The following is a 13,297-nucleotide window of genomic DNA, read 5'->3' on the forward strand; positions in this document are numbered from 1 at the left end:
CATGTCACTTGCATAGGGTCAGCTCCCCCTCATCTCTATCCTGTTGCAGGTGTGCAGACAATCTGACTTCAGGGAATCCTTAGGTGAGAGGTGACAGGCTGGAGCAGTACATGGCGTGTTTCTGCTGCTTCTCATAATCCCAAAGCCTGCAATACAAACATCAGAGGGGGTGACAATAGATTTATGTAAGAGTGGACTACAAATCACATCTCTTCCAGTTACCCACGTAGTATGGCCTTGGTGCTATTTTCATCACTAATCAGTGCTATGAAGCACTTCACAGTGACCCGACCGCTTTGCAGCAGCATTGCTTTCTGCAGAAATTCGTATTCAAGGCGCCTTTCAGGCCTTGGTTCCCCATATCCCAGTGATGCAGCTGCTACTTGCCATCATGCTGCTGGGACTGGGACTGCAGCGGGATCCTACTGGGAGTTTCTCTCATGACTGCATCTCTCATCTTTTGGTAGCTCAGCTCCCAGGGTAGAAAACTGCAGTGTGTTCAAAATAATTCTTAATCACTGGTTTTAATTCCAGGTCAAAAGAGAGGGGATTTTGGCATGGGGAGGAAGATTTCTGCACATTCACTGGGSTGCTCCTGATATGTCAGGTCTCATAGCCAGTTCCTTGGGCTCCTGGAATATGTCCAGACGGGATGCTCATTCCCAGAACTGAAGTCATCCATCGTTCCTTTTCAGGGAAGTATATCTCTTTAACAAGCCACGTGTCATCCAGTCAGGCAGGAAGAAGGTGCCAACTCTCTTATCCTTTCTCTGGTGATTTGTTAACATGTTCCCATGTGAAATGTTCTTTATACCTGACCTCACAAGATACATGGAGATGGAAATTGAAAAATAGAGCATCTCAAGGAGCCAGTGTGGAGAGCAGGAAGCTCCAWCTTTCTTCATCTTGGTGTTCTCATTTTGAGTCTTTCCTCACTTTACAGCTTTCTGAGGGAAGCATGTTCAGCATGTGGGAGGCAGCAGTGCCTCTTCTCTGTGACCCCAGCCTGGTGTTCCCACTCCTCCGTCTACCCCCAATGCTGCAGAAGCCATGTGGGAGGGCAGAAAGGTGCTGGATCATTTCCTTCCAGCTTAGGGAGGAAACTGGTGCCAGCTGGCTAATCGGTATCTTTGTGTGGCCCTGTGTGAAGCCACTTTTTAAGACTGACRGGAGAATGTTTGCAGAGGGAAGTAAAAGATGCAAAGGGAAAAACACACAACAGGGTAAGGAAGGAGACTCTGTGWGCATGCAAGCAGCAAGTCCCAGGGTGTCCTCTGCATTAAACAAGCCCTTTAAAAGTGATTCCTCAAGCCCAGCACAGTACCTCCACCTCCTCTAYTACTTCGCAATACCCCAGCAACCTGCTTCTCATCCTCCCACACCAGCCTTCATCTCCTTTGTGCTCTTCCATGAAGGACAGACTGTCTTGCCCTCTCCCTGAAAAGACAAGTCCCATCAACCAGGGAGCAGATTCTGCTTGAGCAGAGCAAAGAAGAGATGTTTACATTATTACAGAAAAGAAAAAAAAAAAAAAANAAAAAGAAAAAGAAAATGGTGGCACTGAGATTTCGAACCAGTGCTTTCCCACGACAGCACTCAGGCTTAAGCACTTGAGCCAGGGTATTGTTAGCTGGCCAGGTAATGCTAAAGGAATGAAGTCATTCTTATTTTTGCCAAGAGGAAAGACCATCTTGTCTCTTGAATAGGGAAGACACAGGAGGAGCTCTRTACTAAATTGGTGAAACTTTTAGGATTGGGAGAATTGGGGGTTTTAGGAGAAAATTTTTTAGGACATGAGAAGTGCTTTCTTTCCTCACAAGGAAAAGCCTCTTGGTCAGCACACCCTGAGCTGTAAGGTGTGRAGGGAAATAGGCTCTCTGCTCCTCACTATGTTGGGAAGGCCTGAAGTGAAATGCCTGGAAATGAGGGAATAGCTGTGCTGATTTAATCTTCAAAGCCAGTAACTGAAGCCTGGTTTTCTCTCATTTCCCCACCTACCTCTTTTATAACTTCATCTGTCTTGGCAACTGTGAGTATATGTTTTTATTTTCTTTTGTCTTAACCTGTCTTGCATTAAATATGATTTCAGTGTAATTGGATACTAATGACTTGTTCCTTGCCAAAGGATGTGGTAAAACTCCACGTAGACCTTGGGGCACCTTACCAGCACGCTGGGTTGCCAGCTTGTTCTCCATAATACCCACAGCATTGTGTGCAAATACGCAATGTAATGGGCCTTCTTTCAGCCCCCATGCTTTCCCCAGACAATAGTTAGGAAAGGAGAAGTGTCTTCTAGAGATTTATTATCTATTCTCATTTCCAACTCTTACCTGTATTCATTCCCTTACTGGTCCACTAGCCTGATTTCCCAGCTCTAGCTCCAACTTTCTCCAGGCATTAGGATTGTTTGCTACTTGACCAAGGCTTTGTCTCAAACCATTAGTCTTGGCTGCAGCCCTCTCCTTGGTTCAAGCAGGGCTCATCTCACTGGGTCCTGCTTTCTGAAGTGCCAGATACCGTGACACAGCTATTCTGGAATTCAGTATATGCTCCATTAGGCAAAACGGAGCGGCATTGTTTGCTCAGTGAAATTCTGTTGGAAGTACATGGAAATTCGAGAGTTTATCCTTCCCTATCATCCTTCACCCCATCACTGCAAGAAGTATAACATCCATGGGATCTCTGAACTCATACATGGCAGCCCTCTACCCTGCCTGGCCCAGGGATGCAGCGGGTCATCTCTCTGGTGGCCAACAGGAGGAAAAGGTGCAAGTCCAAGATGCCCAAGTAGAAAACGGCACCACCTCCCCCCCTCCAGACTCTTGTTTACAGTTACACCCTTTCTGTTGTTATACACCCACCAGCCATTTGGGCATGCTCACCCCCTTTCATTCACTTTGTGGTTTTTCTGGTTAATTCAGGGAGCAAAACACCTATTTGCAAAAGAGCTATTTACAAGTCTTTGCTTATGCAGGATCTGCTCCTCTCAGTTTACCCCTCTGTACCAGCCTGAGGCAGTAAGGAGGAATTTGACCTCAACTTCACTACCCACCTTACTTGCACCTGCAAAAAGTAATGTAAGCCAGGACAAAAATGAAGAGAGAATGGAAATAACAGGTATAAAGTCAGCTGTCTGTGGACACAGACAGTGACACTCTACCTCTGAACATATTCCCCACTTCTCACTCCTTACTCTCACTCCATGTCTTTTGCCTCATTACCTCAGCACAACACTCCCCCTCTGGGCTGCATCTTGGCAAGCACCTGCCAGAGGCTGAGCTGCCTGTCCAGCAGGACGGGGCAGCCTGGTTGTCTTACGTAGCTTATGATGGCCCTGACTGCAAGGTGTGATCCCCCCGTTAGCACCATCTGCGCTGATCCACTTCACTGATTTTTGGAAAATTACCCACCTTGTTGGATTATCAAGTTGACTCAGGTGCCTGGAGTGACCACATACCACCAGGACAAGGATAAGACAAGTTGTGTAGTTGAGGACAATGGAGAATATCAGTRGGACAGTGGGAGTGGAATCGGGCCTCTTTACTTTGGAGCAAGGAGCTGCCCAACTRCCTCATCTTCCTTTCAAATTTCATCTTCAGCTTTCTTCTTGCTACCCAGAATGKAATACCTTCAGTACTCCCCAAGATAGTCAATGACTTGAAGGAGCACTCACAAAAGCCGTGACTTATCACAGTAGTCAGGCAAAATCACTGCTGCCAGGAAAGTACAGTAGTAATGCATGTTCAAAAAGGATTGTAGTAATTAGCATCCTACTCCAACAGCTCCCAGCATTTTCCATGGCAGCAGGTTGCATGAATCCCATCCTGCTCTTAAGGAATGGAAAAAAGAGCCATTCATGTTCTTTACCAAGCTCCCTAATGTCCAGCACTGGTTAACTGTTTTGGTTTGGCTTTCATTGGCCTAAGAAACTAGGGCTAAAGATGCAGAGTTTTTTCCAGTATCCTGGCTCTCTCTGGTACAGACCTGTTTATGAAAACCTGTATGGACAAGTGTCATACCAGAAATCAAACATCAAACAAAGGCTACCATGGGAAAGAATCTTGCAGCTCACTGACACCCAAGTTATTATCAATGGTGGATCAGCACATTTGACTGCCACAAGGTAGGCAAAGGGCTCAGAAAAGCAGGCAGCAAGTGTCACCAGGAAGTCCTGAAACTGAATCCAAAATGTCACAAATCCCTGGCTCTTCTTGGAAAAGCAAAACCTATTTTGCATGTGATTGATGAGTAAAAACCGGAAAACAAGTTCTGGGACCTTGTGGCCTTTGTGGAACATATCAAGTGACCAAGACCCCAGTCACTGAGATGCCGGTCACCTTCATGAAGCACCAATGTGATGCTCTGTATGAATTCAGAGGCAAAGGCTGTTTGGACAGTTCAAAGAGCATTGTCTCTGGCAGCTGAGCTGCAGGAAAAATGATGGGATAGAGACCAGGTGTAAGTCAGAGGTCAGGGCAGCAACCAACGTGCAAATGTGAGTCAGGAGTTTTGTAACAGGAGAGGTATTGGTGTGACAGTGGCGTGGGGGTTGCCTGGGAGATGAGGTGCTGATGCTGTCTGACTGCCTTCAGAGATGCTCTTATCCCTCCACAGCGGATTAACTCCGTGCCAGTCCCAGCCCTGCAGGCCCTGTCTGTCTGATCTGGGGTCCTTCCTGGAGGCAGGACCAAGCTCAGAGTGAAGGCTATGGGGTTCATCGGCTRCAGAACCCTGGAAGCAGCAGATCCCGCCTGCTTCTCCCACCAGCTGCAATTCCTCCTCCAGACACCATAGGAACAGGCAGGCTCTGCTGGCCCGAATGGCTGCTAGGCACAGGGAGACAACAGGGTTTAGGACCATGACACAACTGCCAGAATTTGGGAATTGGATGATATTATGATGTTTTTCCTGTTTATTTTTTTTTTCAGCACAGATACTGCAGCAGACACAATGGGACTTATTCTCAGTTTGGACTTGCACAGCTCTTCGTYTTAGAGAAACATCAGATATAAAGCTTGGATATAGATACTGGGATTTCCACTGTGCACCMTCTATATTTTGGTGGTGTTGGGCATTGAGGGGGTGTCCCCTGGGTCCCTATGGGAGGACCGAGGAGTTTYCTCATTCGTAGCTTCCAACATCTGGGGGCCARTGGCGCAATGGATAACGCGTCTGACTACGGATCAGAAGATTGTAGGTTCGACTCCTGCCTGGCTCGCTGCTTTCAATTTTACACTCCTCACATTTCTAACCCTGGTCTTCCCTGAGGTTCCCACCCATCCATCTGTGCACAGACCAAGGGAAAAATTGGGAAGCTTGGACAAGAAGAAAAAAAAAAAAGCAAGCGGTTGGAAAACTGAAGTTGTGTATTTGTGTTCATTAGTGTTGATACCCACACATCCTGCTCAGCAGCCTTGGGAATTTTCAATTGGGCCAACTCCACCTCCAAATAGACTTATTTTTGAAAAGATCCTATGACGTGAATTTTTCCCAACCCCCCTGGGAACTTCCAGCATTCAAGTCTATTCCCAGCATCTTCCAGTTTTCCACTGTCACGGTCCAGCTTGTCTGACCTGGAGGATGCTCATTTGTCCAACTCCTACCACTGAAACAGGTCAGGGGAATATCTTGGGGACATAAAATCATGTCTAAGTGCCCAGGATGTGAGCTGAGAGGGATGCTGATAGCTGACCAATAGCTGGGTGACCCTGAAATCCCACTTAGGTCAGGTGAAGAGTAGGTACAAAAAGAAGCATGTGTTAAAATATTCAAAATAGATACACTGATACACTGACAAAGAGTACCTCTGTTAAAGATTAATGAAGTTTCACGTACTAACAAAATCAGGAAAATATTCTCTTGTTTCCAGTAATTTCCCACCTTTGCAARCAGTGGAACATGTTGTCTACACATGTGCCATATATCTCAAACTGCATCCCTCAGGAAGCACCTTGTTGTGCAGGAACATTTTCATCATCTCTGCTTTGAAATCCTCCAGGCASACCAAAACTTTTCACCTTCATACTCCCATGAGATTCATTCTGTTTTCCCTATTTCCAGCAAAAGGGACAACTTTTGTTTGCAATACAAACAAGCCTTTTCTTACAGCATAGGACCTGAAAATTTCCTTTATGTTGGAGCAGGTGTTCCCCCTGTACCCATCAGGTATTTAAAARCAACTCATCCCTCTATCTGCCTGAGGTGCCCTACTCTTGTAACCAACCCAGTGTGTCAGCATGAAATGTGGCATGATTGGGGTTTTTATAATCTCTGGCATCTTTCATTATTAAGTGGGAAATGTTTGAATAGACTGTACACACACAACTTGTTATTGGCCCTTGCTGGAGACCAGATACAAAAATAATTGTGCACTTGCAGGTGACTGTCACTAATAACTTGCATCTAAATGAAGTATTTCAAAATTTACACTATCATGCAAGCACTGTATAGTTTGCTGCTGTAGTGAAAAACATTTAGTACCTTGAGATCCATGAKCATGTCCTAGAAGAGTGGGAAGCTGAGCCAAGCAGTCACACAAGGCCATAGATCAAGAGGCAGAATAGTTGCTTAGCATAAAGTCCCGAGACCAGTGTCTACATTTTGTGAAGGTTTCTGGTTGTTTGKTTTTTTYTTTCTTTCATTCTCCCTCAGGGGTATTACACTCTTACACAGAAACACATGCATGTCAGTTCTTTCTGAGTGGGTGGGAGAGAAAAAATGTCTTAGAGATGGAGATGGAGGGAGAAAGGAGATGAYCCCTTTTCCAGAAGAAACTCTCTGTGCTTTTACTTTGCGAGCTGTCTTTCAGGAGAAGTGAAAAGAGTTGCCACTGAATCCATGAAAAGAAATGAAGGAGTTTAGAAATGTTTATATAGGAAGAGGTGAAWCTTGGGAATAAAATAAATCTTTGGTCCTAGATAGAGCCTGTGCCCTGTCCCACACTGGGGAATGGCACAGGGATGTGCTTTTGGACTGTGAATTCAGATTTGACTGCTAGTGAGTACAGCCTTGTGTGGATAATAGCTAAGGAAATGGATGTCTTTCCTCAATTCCTCACTGAGATTCYTCTGTTCCCTAACAGGCAGGTTTTCATGCCTGGATTCCTCATGAGACAGTTCCTGAGAGGGATACACTACACCATGCTGGAAGAGAAAGGAAAAAAGGTTGTTGGTGTCTGTGTGTGTGCGTCCATACACATGCACAAAACTGTACTAATGAATAAAGAGGTATGTGGGGCCAGGGACATAATGCACAAAGAGAAGCAGTGTGCAGGTCTGACCCCTGCTGAGCTTCATATCTCTGTTTCCCTGCTGATAATCTGCTTGTACTATATTCCCACAGAGAGTGGATCTTCCTTGTGCTCGTATCTGAAATCTAACCCAGAGAAACACTCCCACACAGAGAGAAGACTCACTCGGGGTTCTGTTGAAGGAGAAAACTTCACTTCCATTCTCCCCCTTGCTATGCAGACAGATTTGGACACTTTCAGACACGTTTACGCTCTCCAAGCCAGGAGTTGTTGCCAAGCATGTTTTTCTGCACCCCACGTAGCACCTGTAATGGAAAAGAAGACTTGAGGGGAAAAGGARACAATAGAACACAGCAGAGAAAAAAGCAGGGTATGAGTGCTGGCTCTCTTATTAATTATGTCCTAAGCAAGCCCATGTCTGTCTGCATTAAACCCCTTCTGTGTAAAGACCCCTATGACCCCTCTTCCTTTGCTCCATATTCTGCTAGAACATGTCTTGTCACTCTTTTTGGCACTTCCAAAGGRCCAAACATCACATCTGTCACCTTAAGTCAAGAGACTGTGGAGGACTGTMATCCACTCCTATCACTCCTTACAGTCCTCATTTATAAGGATTAGCTGGCATCGCAGAAAGCTCTCTTAGTATGGATTATTTGGCATCACAAAAAGCAACCATGAGGAGAGACTGTCCAGAGCTGAACACTAAGGCTCACCATRGAAAAGAAGACCTAACAAAATTAGCTAAGACTGAGCTAAAAACGCTTAATTTTTTGGTTCCAATAGCAGAATGCCAAATATATATTATTAAATTGAGRGGAGATCTCAYTAATGCATKTAAGTATCTCAAAGGTRGGTGCCATTAGGATGGTGCCAGASTCTTTTTAGTGGTGCCCAGTGACAGGACAAGGTGCAATGGCCATAAACAAAAGTACCAGAAATTCCAGCTCAATATGAGGAAGAATTTCCTCCTATTGAGGGTGACAGAGCACTGGAACAGGCTGCATAGGGAGGTCATGGAATCTCCCTCTCTGGAAATTCAAAACCCACCTGGATGCATTCCTGTGTAACCTGCTCTGAGTCAATCTACTTCAGCAGGGGGGTCTCCAGAGGTCCCTTCCAACCCTAACAATTCCGTGATTATTATAATATATTGCTTATTAAATCTCATTAAATAATGATTAATTGTCGTTTTATTAAATAAAACTAATATTAGTATGTAAGACAACAAAGCACTTTCAAAAACATCGCTGCAACACGGATTTCAGTTTTTACTGCAGGGTTGCCACCTCTTTGCGGTATTTTCTTTTTTTTTGTTTTCCCTCAGGAAAAAGAAAAAAAAAAGTGAATTGCCTGTGTATCACACGCGTTTGGAAAGGCACTAGGAGCATCTTCACCCAGGGGCCAGAAAAATATCAGCGTCTCCTTCGAGCCGGAATCGAACCAGCGACCTAAGGATTCCCGCGGGGCGCAGCCACTACAGTCCTCCGCTCTACCAGCTGAGCTATCGAAGGGACCTGCTCACCGCCCCCCAGCGGCCGCACAAGGCGCCGCCCCGCCCCACGCGCGGCTCTGCGCATGCGCTTCGGGCGGCGGGAAGCGCATTCGGTGMCCGGGCAGCGGGCGGGCTGATGGTGTGTGCGGAATTGTGGTGKAAAGGCTAATGCGTGTGATTACGGGTCACAGATTGTAGGTCTGGCTCCTGCCGGGTCAGAGAATGTAGGTATGGCTCCAGCCTGCCTGCCTGGTTTGTTTTTTAGCGCCGCCYTGCCTCGTGGGGGGAAAGCAGGGCCCTTCACAGCAACATGCACACGTCGCTTCTAAGTGTTAGCAACACTAATGAGCTACCGCAGTTACTCACTTTTTATGGGGAGTTTGAATCCACAGACTGCTGCGTCCCGTTCTGCATAGGAAAGACRGGGAGCTGTTGGAGCAAGTCCAAAGGAGGGACACAAATGATCAGAGGGTATGAACAATTCTGTAAAGTCAGGCTAAGASAACTTTGGTTGTTCTGCCTAGAGAAGGCTCCARGGAGACCTCAGCACTTTCCAGTATCTAAAGGGGTTCCAAGAGCGCTGGAGAGGGACTTGTACTACAAGAGCATGTAGTAACAGGAYAAGGGGTGATGGCTTTAAACTGAAAGAGGGTGGGCTTAAGCTGGATATAAGGAAGACATTTTTTACAATGGGGTTCATGAAACASTGGAACAGGTTGCTCAGAGAGATGGTGAATGCCCCCTCCCTGAAAACATCCAAGGTCTGCGACTCTTAGCAGCATGGTTGAATTGAAGATACCCAGTGTCCCTGCTCATTGCAGGAGGGTTGAAAGTAGGTGACCTTTAAAGGTCCTTTCCAATCCAAACCATTCTATGATTTGATAATTGGCTGCTCTGAAGTTGTGGCACGCTCTCAAATCTAATCATTGGGAATGYCTTACTCTCCTCTCCTGCTTGCAARCYCTTCTCTGTACACTGCGTTGCTTTCCATACATGAAAAATATTTGGGTTTTGTTGCAAAACCTTTCTTTCAACTGGACAATAGGGATGTTCTCACACTTCTCAAAACTAATGGCCAATTTCTGCAAGAACAACATCCCTAATCACTGGGTGTTGCTTGCTGCCTTCAGAGACCTCACAGCTGTTTGATGTCATCTATGAGAGTGGCCATAGTGTCAGGCCAATGTGGAGTAACTGTTCCTTTCCTAGTGCCAGGAAGTTTTTCCCCCACCTCCGTATAATGTAATGGTGTGTTAATTGGGTTAATTTGGAAAAAATAAAAAAAAAAAAAAAATTAAGCCTACAGTGGTGTTTTGCTTTGGGAGACACAACTCTCCCAGGCGGCCAAACAGGGTTAAATCACAGAATCATAGAATTTTAAGGTGTTGGAAGGGACCTTGGAGATCATCCGATCCCAACCCCCCCGTCATGGACAGGGACACTGCCCACTAGGAATATTTGCCTTGTCCATGCTTGATCAGGCCTTGCTCAAGGCCGTGAACACTGCCAGGGTTGGGGCACCCACAACCTCCCTGTTGCAGTCCCACCAGCATCGCAGCAAAGAATTTCTTCCTAATCTGTAACCTAAATTTCCCCTCTTGTTTCGTATCTGTTATTCCTTGTCCTATCACTGCAGATCCTGACAAAGTCAGGATGATGAGATCAGATGAGAAAAAAGAAGAGGACAATAAGAAGCCAGGATGGTGAGAACATTCCCCCTCAACCTGCAACCAAGGCCCAGAACRCRAAAGGGGAAAAAAAACAAGTGCGAGCCAGGCAGGAGTCGAACCTACAATCTTCTGATCCGTAGTCAGACGCGTTATCCATTGCGCCACTGGCCCCGCACGTTTGTAGCCGTTCCGCTTTGTTCTGTATACCCGAGAGCAAGGCTCAGCGTGCCCCTCACGCCGTGCCAAGTGCCCCTCAGGGCCGGTCCCGTCCCGCCTCAGGGCCCGCTCCCGCCGCTCCCGCGCCGCCCCGGTAAGGCCCGCCCGAGCGGGGTGCGTTCTGCGCATGCGCAGCCCGGGCTGGCCGCCGTCTTGGTGCGCGGTGGCGCCCTGAGTGGCAGGTCCCTTCGATAGCTCAGCTGGTAGAGCGGAGGACTGTAGTGGCTGCGCCCCGCGGGAATCCTTAGGTCGCTGGTTCGATTCCGGCTCGAAGGAGACGCTAATRTTTTTTTCTCTCTCCTACGCAAAGTGCTTTTAAACAATTTCTTTTTAACATTTTGCAGATACGGTTGCTTTTCTCGAACTGCTTCGGCCGCATCATAAACCGAGCCTGTGTGTTGCCAATACCTCCCGAATTTATAAAGGAAAACAAGATGTGTGTTTATACTCCAAMGTGCCACAAACCCTCACAAAGCAAGTCACTGCAGGAGGATACCTGCTGAGATACCTTTGTCTCATCACAGTTAATTAGGATGTTGAAATTCTGAGGGTCATTTTTCCAAGTCTCCTCTCCTCTCTTCCACATGTCTAGACATATTTTTACAGAATATGGCTATATCTATGTATACTGCCATGAAAGGAATACATTCTCATATCCAGGCAGCTGAAGTGTTCAAGTCCAGGCTGGACAGGGCGCATCCCTGCCTATGGCTGGGAGTTGGAACTGAATGGTATTTCAAGTCTCTTCCTACCCAATTCTAAGATTAGCATGTGCTGACCCTCTCCCTTAGTGGAAAATTGCATGTCTTTACCARTATCTATTATACTAGCATGCACTCGTCCCATCCTACTGCCTTTCCAACCCTGGGATGGGTGAAACTGGCAGGAAGGACTGAGTCCTCTTGTATGAAACTCTGTACCCATTCRTGTCTCAAAGTGAAAGCATCTGGATGGGATGACTGAGCTGACTTCAGTTTGTGGAGGGAAGGAAGGGGGTTACTGTCATCTCCCTGCTTCATAACAGCACAATAAATGTTTTCTTTTCTACAGGAAATTATAACAGAAAAATAAATAATTCTAACTGTGCTCAGTTTTGCATGCTTCTTCATTTCTCTGTAATGATTTTATTCTAAAACCAGACAGAGATGTAATTTTTTTTGGCTGAAATCGTGTCGGTACTCATTCTGATAGAAGGTAGGCAAATTAGGTGACATACAATTGTGTTTGAAGTTTTTTTTATTAAGCAAAGTGGCTTATCCCACTAACTTCTTGTAGGGAGAAAAGTGCCCAAACTACCTAAATAACTGGTTACATGGTGGTACAGCTAAATTGTTTATGCTGCCTCTTCTGTTTGGTGTTTTGAATGAATCTGGGTATGTGTTAATATCTAAGCAGGCACAGGAACAGATCTTTGAGAATACACTTGCCCCTGATCCATTTTTCAGATGCTTGGGCTTTTGTGGTCCCAGAGAATGGATACCATCCTAGTATCAGGATATATTCCTGTCTTGTAGGATGYCCAGATTATCTGGCACTCTGCTGGTTCTTAGATAGATACAAAACCCCAGAGTGGGTGCTGGGTTTCTCTGGATGTTTGCTTTTGTCCTCAGTAGCATCATAATTCCACTCTCTGCACACACTTCTTGCTGGGGGAAATTTTTCCATTTTTCCAGATGCTGATTCCAGTAAAGCTGCTGTGTTGCATCACTGCGTCACAMCGATGTTTTTTTTATGTAGACAAGCATTCTGCATTATGCTTGCAATATGCAGCCATAGCTCTGGCTGCTTTGCATGGGCAGGCACATCTGCTGCAATYCAAGACCTCTAGTTCCTCTTCGGGGAAACCCTGAATTGCCATTTTACAATTGCCAGGGTGCAAAGCCCTAACTTTGGACAGCTGTCTCAACAGCCTCTCTAGCTGTTACTGGAATGAAGTTRTTGAGAGTGTGGCAAGGCAAAGGGAGTGCTACATTTCATACATACAACTTTTATTAGTCAGAGTAGTTGACAACCAAGATAGATTTGAATAAATGGTACTTTACATATAAATAAATATAGCAAAACAGAAGGAAAAAAAAAGAGAATCTGTACATTTTGAGAAGATTGCTGGGTGTGCAATTGAACTGTACACAAAACCAGATCATGTTAGCATATGTTCATGTTAGGAACTTTTTTAAAAAGCAAACAAAAGTCACATTGAAGAGTTAAGTCCTGAAATCCTTTCTCCATATGTCCTCAGAACAACTGATCTTCACAAGAGACACACAAATGCTCTGGTTCACTAAAACCCCATTTGAAGTTAAACTATGGGTTCATACACTCAAATCTTTAAGCTACGAGTCCTGGACAGCCCCCTCAGAAGCTTGGTCACTGTTTTTTTCTGAGTTTTTTTGCTAACTGAAGTAATGTATTGTGTCTCTTCTGTAAGATCCCTGTGTCTGTAAAAGGGATTTGCAAACGTGCAGCAGCTTGTCCATTTTTGCATCACACTGTGAGATCGAGTCATAAATCTTTCCCAAGAAAAAGCTCTCATGTAGACTGTGTAAATAAGAACCACATGACTTGCAGTACATCTCAAGCCCATGGAGATAATTTCATTGACTTTGATGAACTTTGGCTCTGGCCCTCCAGACCCATCAGAGGTGTTGCACGAAAAAAATTCCCCMGTCT

The 13,297-nt window shown here is 45.6% G+C and overlaps 4 non-coding genes across 4 annotated transcripts; 2 read left to right on the forward strand and 2 right to left on the reverse strand.

Moving 5' to 3' along the window:
- The first annotated feature begins 5,145 nt into the window (after positions 1-5,145).
- On the forward strand, positions 5,146-5,218 carry TRNAR-ACG (transfer RNA arginine (anticodon ACG)). Its single transcript has one exon. It is a non-coding gene; the product is annotated as a tRNA-Arg (tRNA).
- A 3,451-nt stretch (positions 5,219-8,669) lies between these two features.
- On the reverse strand, positions 8,670-8,760 carry TRNAY-GUA (transfer RNA tyrosine (anticodon GUA)). The gene is given in 2 exon segments: positions 8,670-8,705; positions 8,724-8,760. It is a non-coding gene; the product is annotated as a tRNA-Tyr (tRNA).
- A 1,749-nt stretch (positions 8,761-10,509) lies between these two features.
- Positions 10,510-10,582, reverse strand: TRNAR-ACG (transfer RNA arginine (anticodon ACG)). Its single transcript has one exon. It is a non-coding gene; the product is annotated as a tRNA-Arg (tRNA).
- Positions 10,583-10,812: 230 nt separating this feature from the next.
- TRNAY-GUA (transfer RNA tyrosine (anticodon GUA)) lies at positions 10,813-10,903 on the forward strand. Its single transcript is given in 2 exon segments — positions 10,813-10,849; positions 10,868-10,903. It is a non-coding gene; the product is annotated as a tRNA-Tyr (tRNA).
- Positions 10,904-13,297: the final 2,394 nt, after the last annotated feature.

This window comes from Malurus melanocephalus, unplaced genomic scaffold (genome assembly GCF_030028575.1).
Source record: "Malurus melanocephalus ecotype Western Australia unplaced genomic scaffold, MMel_1.1 scaffold_443, whole genome shotgun sequence".
NCBI lineage: Eukaryota > Metazoa > Chordata > Aves > Passeriformes > Maluridae > Malurus > Malurus melanocephalus.